The sequence below is a fragment of the Quercus lobata genome, chromosome 9 (genome assembly GCF_001633185.2).
Source record: "Quercus lobata isolate SW786 chromosome 9, ValleyOak3.0 Primary Assembly, whole genome shotgun sequence".
Taxonomy (NCBI): domain Eukaryota; kingdom Viridiplantae; phylum Streptophyta; class Magnoliopsida; order Fagales; family Fagaceae; genus Quercus; species Quercus lobata.
In genome coordinates this window covers 42,939,979-42,948,215 of record NC_044912.1, presented here as the reverse complement: position 1 = coordinate 42,948,215, position 8,237 = coordinate 42,939,979, and positions in this window count along the sequence as shown.

The window sequence follows — 8,237 nt, the reverse complement described above, 5'->3', positions numbered from 1 at the left end:
TGCCCTTTTCTTTTCTTTTTTTTTCTTTTTTTTTTTTGAAATGAATCCAATTGCCTTATACCATTTTTTTTTGCTGAACAATTGCCTTATACCATAAAAGAAAGGGAAGTTGATATTTGATAGAACTAGTTAGACAAGGAAAAACGGAAAAGTGCTAAGCAATAATAGCAGTACCTTGTATTCTTTGTAGTATTCATCAAATAAATCTTCTCCGGAGTAAGAATTTTTAGTCCTTACCGTGGTTTTTCTATCATTTTCTCAGGGTTTTTCACGTATATTTGCTTGCATTCTCTTTTTATAGTTTTATTACCCTAATCCTTTAGCATTACAGTATCATTTTATTCCTAGACAATGATATTTCTAAATGTACTAGATGTTACGGTTTAGAGACTAGACAAAGTTATCCCTAAAACCTTACTTCTACGTATAAATATTCATAATTAATTTTAATTTAATTAAAATTATAAATAAATTTAAAATGATTTAAAAAATACATCCAAATTCAAAAAAAAATTAAAAGAAATTATGCACGTTCCAAAAGATAGTTCAATAAATGTAAAAAATAAAAATAAAAAACTTCAACCATTTTTATGAACTATCATCCACAATACAAAGAAAACTTTAGGTTTTTTTTGTTCTTTGAATACAAAGAAAACTTAGCTTTGATTCTTTAGGTTAATTTGTAAAAAGTGCATCTAAGAAACCGCTATATCCCCAAGCTAAAATAGAATATCAAGAACTGTCATTCATATTATGGGTGACAATTCATTTTCACATTGTGTCGAGATAAGTATTCCAAATTCCAATACATAGCTCAACTTTAACCTAATCCAATTAATAATCGTGTTAAAACCTCTCAATTGTAACTCAACATTTTTTTTTTAAGCAGGTTGCCATGACACAACTCATATCAACCTATTGAAAATATATAGGAATGGCAAAAGGGTGGGTATGGGGCGAGTTTCCTATTCCCCACCCTTGCCCCACTTTTGCTTCAAGGCAATTTTTTTTCCCGCCTTGTTCTAGCACCTGTGGGTACCCAACCCGCTATATCCAAATTTTATATATATAATTTATTAAAAGTCTATTTTGAACACATTGAATTAAAACTCATAAAACATTAAAAAAAAAAGTTCTAACATTACAAAACCTTCTCTCAAAGCGTAACAATACAACAATTCAAGTAATAAGAAATACAAAAACAATTCAAACATAGCAATAAAACAATTAAAAAATATAAATAACGTAAATATTAAAATATAAAAATATAAATTTAATAATACAATATAAAAAAATCATAAATTTAAAGTTAAAAGGCTAAAAACACGTATGTATGCCTTATAAAAAGCCTATAAAAATCTTTTTTAATTATTTAAATATAAACAGGGTAGGTGCGGGGGAAAATGTTAACCCCCATCCCCGCCCCATTTGTTATGCGGAGCAGGTAAATCCATCCATTAAGGGCGGGTGAGGCGGGTACTAGCAGGTGTGGGTTTAAATTGTCATCCCTCAAAAAAATAGTCTAAAAAAAATAAAATGAAAAGTGACTTTTTTTTTTTTTAGTATAAGGGTTAAGGACTTTAGAATTACTCCACTAGATTTAGAATTCAACATTTTGTTATATAAAAAAAATAACATTTGTTTATATAAATTGGGTCATTTTGGGTTAATTGCAAGTTAAGCATGTTAATAACATGAAGTTGATCCATTTATTAATCATGTTAAATTGTGTTGACTTGCTAAATCCATTTACATTAATCACTAGCAAAAAAATCGTTTCATGTCAAACTGGTTTTAGAGTCATAAAAGACTAAGTACACGATTGGTCTAAAAAATTTAGTTTATAAATGAATTTAGTCCAAAAAGTTTAAAGTGACTGACATTATTTCTTTAGATGCATCATGCATTAGAGACTAAAAGAATTCACTTTAACCTCTCAAAAAAAAAAAAAAAAAAATTCACTTTAACACACACAGTCAATAGCTTGTGCAAATAAATAACGAACAACCTTTTGTATCCCCCCCCCCCCCCCCCCAAATTAGAATTTGATGATTATGATGGTTATGAATGGCTAATTATTATGCTTTTATTTGTATATGCAATTATTTAAGGATTTGGCTTACCTTTAATACATTTTTTAACTGGAGGTCTCTTTTTTGTTTTAAATATGTAGTCGCAAGTGATAGTAAGTTTTAATTTTCACGTTTTATTTAGTTAGTAGGTGATGTGACAATTTTTTTTTTAAATTATTATTATTATTATTTCTTTTGTAATTCAGTAGGTGGAAAAGAGTAGATTTGAATCTTGAATATCTATATTGAAAACATCAAGAAGTGTTAACCAATTGAGCTAAAAGGCTACCAGTGCTCTTTTTCCTTATTGAAGGACAAAATTTTTACTAATTGACCAAACCGGAATCCATTTAGAGTTATTTCTAATTTAATTTTATATATTTAATTTGCAAAGTAAAATAAATAAATAATAAATTCTATTTTTTTATCAAACTAGTTGAGTGAAACTTTTATCAAGTGTACCTTTGCATAATGCATTGGATAGGATTATGCTGGATCCACATGTGGCCATCTAAGAAATATGTAATGTAACCATTGCACACTCTTGGTGCGATGGTTGCGCCACGAGTATAAGTGCTTGTGGGGTGGGAGGGGAAATGATCGAAGTTCAAGTCTTCAGGAAAAAACTTCACACACATATACACTTATAATAGGTTAGAGTAGAGTTTCTATCTTGTAAAAAAAAAAAGTGCATTTTTTTCTTTGGATTCAAGTTACACCTGGTGTAATTCTAAGCAATGTTACACCACTTAATAATTTTTAATTAAATTTGAATATTGACAAATCCACCGTTGGATTACATTATCTTTGTATATTATTTATACTTGCAAAATTTCAAGGTAATCAAAAATTAATATCCATGTCATCAATCAATTGTTAAAATTTAAATTTTTGTAGTTTAAAATAATGCATAAAATATGAGTTTATGATTCAAATGGTAAATAGCATCCAATTGATATGAAAATTGGCATTTATGTTAGAAACATATAAAACATGTAATTCAACGGTTGGATTTTCAAAATATTAATTCAATAACAAGTTATTGGATAGTGTAATATTACTTAGAATTACATTAGATGTAACCCAAATTTTTTTTTTTTTTTTTGATAAGTAAGAAATATGTGCATCTAAGAGACATGGTCTAAATCTTGTCCAACTAATTTATTTTGATTACACTCATCAATGCCCTATTGATCAATGGAATGATAGAGTTGGAATCAAATCTCTTCTCTCATTTCTGAGTCTGAGATGAACTATTTCACTAGTTCAGTGGTGGAGAACTATTGGTGAATGTTGTCGTGATGCCATTGCCAACACCAGAAGAAGCGGGTGGTCCACCCTGAAACACCAGCTAGCAGGGACCGTTTTTGATGATATGGATCTCACGTCTCAGTGGATATATATAGACACTATATAAGGGGATGTTTGAGCGTATTTTTTAAACAATAATTTTCGGTGTATAAATAATATTATACATTTTTTTATTTATATATATTTTTAAAAAATACAAACAATATTATTAGAACAACGGAATCAAACCGTCCATAAATTACACATAATATAAGAGAGTGAGACGTGCCCTAAATTACACATAATAGAATAGAGTGAGAGTAAAGCTATAGGGTAGAGTAGGTTCGAATGGTATTTGTCTGGATAGGATGGATGTGAATGTTACAGTGTATCAGTAAAGTGAGTAGTTAAAAGTAGTATGTTTCTTGCTGCAAAACCATTCTCTGATGTCTATCTCTCTCTTGGACCTATCACACTGTCAGAATTTGCACGTACAGCCAATGGAACAGAAAAGGGCAGCAATGCCAGTCCAAAAGAAGGGAAAGGACTTGCTTGAACTCACCGGTGAGGGACTGTTCGCTCGTTGCACTCTCAGCCACCCCAAGTTGCATGGGCCTTTCTTTTCCTTTCCTTTTTCTTTTTTCTTTTTTTTAATTATTAAGTCAAAATATATACAAATTTTCATAAATTTTTCATAAATATTAGCATGTTTGTTATAGTTGGTACATAATAATAAAAGGTGATATTAATAATTAACTCATATATACGGAAAATTGTTCATCAAAAAAATATAAACGTAAAATTGTCCCTAGTATTTTGTTTTTTTCCTTGATGTACATTTCATCCATGTAATTTGGTTGAGAGTCTTGAGACCTAAGGCCCATATTCTGAAAAGGTCTTACCCCCTTTAAAAAAAGGTCACACCTATCATAAAATACCCAAAATTTTATGATAATAAGTAGTTAAAAATTACAAAAGGGTTGTGCACCATTTTTTTCACCTCCAAAAAGGCCTCCAAAATATTAGGTCAATGGAAACTCAACCCAATGGAGATCCTAACTTGTTTGAAAACAAATTTATAAATGTGTCAATTTGTCTATGGAGATTAATTAATTTTCCCTAATGACGTTTTGATTAAATTTATATAAACCAACACCTTATACGAGTCAACATTAGCTACCTAGTCTCCCATATGGCAACACACAAATCAATCACTATCTCTTTTTTAACACAAAATCAGATTGAAAATTAGGTTACAACTTTATTTTATCATGAATCACCTTATGCAAGATAAGGTAAACCTTTAAAAAAAAAATATTTGCGAATGACACATAGTTGACCAAGCCTTAGCTTGGTGAGGCCTTTGCATATGGCAGTGTGTGGAGGTTGGGTGATAGTACTTTGCAAGTTTTTTGGTGGTTAGACTACAAGGCTTTGGGTGATGGGGAAGATGATTCCAGTCAACAATTTATGACAATTGAGAATGAGGACTATGGCGATGATGATGATGAAAGCAAGGATCACCGCAGGCTTTGAATCTCTCAAATCTAGTTGCTCCAACTGCAAGCCTAGCATTGAGTTGAGTTAGGTATGAAAAATTTTGGGTTGGTTATGAAAATTGGTATGAAAATTTTGGTAGAATGAAGTTTGGGTATGAAAAATCAATGTGAGTTGAATACATCATCATCATCATTATTATTATTTACTCAGAAAATAAAGGCCCAAGCCCACTAAGAACAGTGATACCTTGTCCTTCAAATCAAGCCCAAACAATAGAATTTCTTTAGAGAGTGGGAAAATACTTTGAGTGCAATTATAAGTTAGGTTCAAGTCTAAGGCTAAAGAGCCCAGAGTAATAGAGAGGTGTAATTCAAGTAGTAATTGAGAATAGTGCTCTCCTTAGGCAGGTCCGAGAATTAGTTTCTTATATAAGATTGGTCCAAGTTTTATACCATATTATACATTGTTCACTTCACTGTTTTTTAGAGGAAGTATTCATCATCCCTTTTTTATGGAAGGTTCTCCCCCTTTTATATCCCTCCTACTTGCATCCTGCCCCTCCACCTGTATGCCTTAAGGTATTTCTTAGGATACTTGTCCCATCAAAACTCTACTAAAGGTGGTAAAATGGGCTGCTAGTTGTAAAGTTACTGTTCATGTGTTATTTCCTCATTAATACAGCTGATAAAGTTGGTGTAGGACATTCAATGCAGAGGGGGGAAGTGTACCTTTCAGGAAGCTTCCTCCCACCATCTTTGTCCCTATTATGCCTTTCTCTTCTCCTTGGGCTTTTATAAGATACTAACTGTCCCGTTTTCACTTCCATACTCGGGTCGGCAAAGTCCTCGGAGCCTATTTACCTCTTCGAGCTGGATTATGCAAGATACTCCATGGTTTAATCCTCCTTGGTCCTCGAACCTCTCACATTATTATTATTATTATTATTTGAACAAAAGTGGGTTGGTGTTAGAGTTTTAGATATAGGATTTTGGTGAAGGCTTTGCATAAGGATTGATTTGGAAAAATGTTTGAGAGGGGAATTGATTGGTGAAACTTTGTTATGTTAATTTTTTTTTTTCTAACTACTGATCTAATTCTTTGTATAAGTTTTCAATTTCTATTTTTGGGTACCAATTTTTAGAACAATTTGGTAGATTGATAATGGAATGTGGAAAATAAAGTAATTTATTTTATTTTATTATATTTTAGGATTTATTTTAATTTTTAAAAGTTTTTATTTTATTTAATTACAAGGAATAATTAAATTTATATGGCATGATTTCATTGAGCCAACTAGCACATTCGATAGCCTTAACTAACACTTAATAGACACATTAGCACTGACATGGAGGGATTGGCTCCATGTCAGTGCTAATGTGTCTATTAAAATTTTGAATTTTGAAGGGACAAATTAAAATTATCCCAAAATTTAGGGGTATAATTTACAATTTAATCTTAACAAAATAATAAAATTTCATTTATTTTTTTAAAATTTTATGGTTGAACCATATTATTTGATTCTCTATATGAAATTAACCTTATTAGTTTGGTTAGTATTTTATTTTATTTTTTTTGAGAAAAAGTTTGTTTGTATTAATTCATCTAATTATGTGTTTAATTCATCAAATTAACCTTGGTTTATATAGTATTAAATAAATAAATTTAATTAAAATTTAAATCTAAAATCTCTACTTAAATTTATCACCTTGTGTCTCAAGCTATATTGAGTTGTCCTTGATTGTGGTTTAGCACCACTCATATTTTATTGTCTCAAAAAATATTGTGAGGGTGCCTAGCACCACTCATAAATTAAAAAAAAAAAAAAAAAAAAAAAAAAAAAAAAAAACTCCAAAAACCTATTTCAATAATTCATAGATATTTTATGGGTAAACTATGTTTTTGGTCCCTATCCTATACACCATATTTCAATTTGATCCCTAATCTTTCAATTGTATCAATTTGGTTCTTAGCCTTTCAGTACCGTGTCAATTTAGTCAATGCCGTTATCTTTTGGATGAAAATTGATGACGTGTCTAATGACCAAAATAAAAAATTAGCTTCTGCTGATGTGAGAATAAACTAAAATTTTATTTTGACTATTTGCCATGTCGGCAATTTTCACCCAATATATAACGGTAAGGACTAAATTGACACGACATTAAAATGTTATAGACCAAATTGACACAATTTAAAAGTTAGGGATTAAATTAAATTATGGTATAAAAAATATGGACCAAATGTGTAGTTTATCCATATTTTATTGTCTAATTTAGGCTAAGAAACCTCACCCTTAAAACAATTAATAATATTGGATGTTGACTGTTGACTGTTGATAACATCTAGAAAATCATATGATGGTGCTAACTTTATTTACCCTTCCAAGCTCGAGATATCGCAAGGAAATCAATCTAGAACCTGATATCATCAACAAGATGTTTCTCATTTTATTCGGATTTTGAGCTATTTTTTACCAAAACAAAAAAAAAAAAAAAAAAAAAAAGATTTACAGCATAATGAAATTGTCTATCTAAAAAACAATGTTTTACATTTAAAAACTAAAGAGTTTTTTAAAGATGCAAACCAAATTGGGTATATATTTAGGCATTCCCCCCCCCCCCCCTCTCTCTCCCTCAAGAAAGCCCCCAAAATATTGAGCCAACATAAATCCAACATAATTGAGAATTATCTTATATATTGATTACATGTAATCAATGTCTCATAATTAGTGGAGACCACACGTATGTAGGTCTCACATTGTGAAACCTTAGTTACATATAATTGTTACACAAGAATCTATCTCCTAGGCCTACTCAATACTTTTTGGTTTTTCTTAATATAGTTAGCATCCTTGAGTTTTGAGCTAATACTAAGATTATGTTTGGTAACAGTTTTTGTTTTCTATTTTCAAAAATTTATTTTTTGAAATATAAAGAAAAAACAATTTTTTTTTATATTTTTGAAATAAAAAACATGTTTGGTTAATTAGTTGAAATTAAAAAGATAGTTTAAAAAAAAAAAATTCTAAAATATGTGGTTACTAAGATTTGAATTCTAATGCGAACTCATTAAATAAGATAGATTCATTAATTAAATGCATTTTTTTATTGACTTTTAAAAATTAGAAACTAAAAACAGTCTTTTTGCATATTTTCAATTTCCTTCACAAATTGAGTTTTGAGAACAATTTTTGTTTTCTATCAATTTTAGGTTGTCAAACAAGTTTTTTAGTCTCAAAAATAGAAAATTGTTTTTGGAAACATAAAATTAGAGGAAAAAATAGTTACCAAACATACCCTGTTCCAAGACATTTCAAAATTAATCAATTTGGTCATTTTAAGGATCAAATCAATTATTGTATTTTAGAAATACAATAAT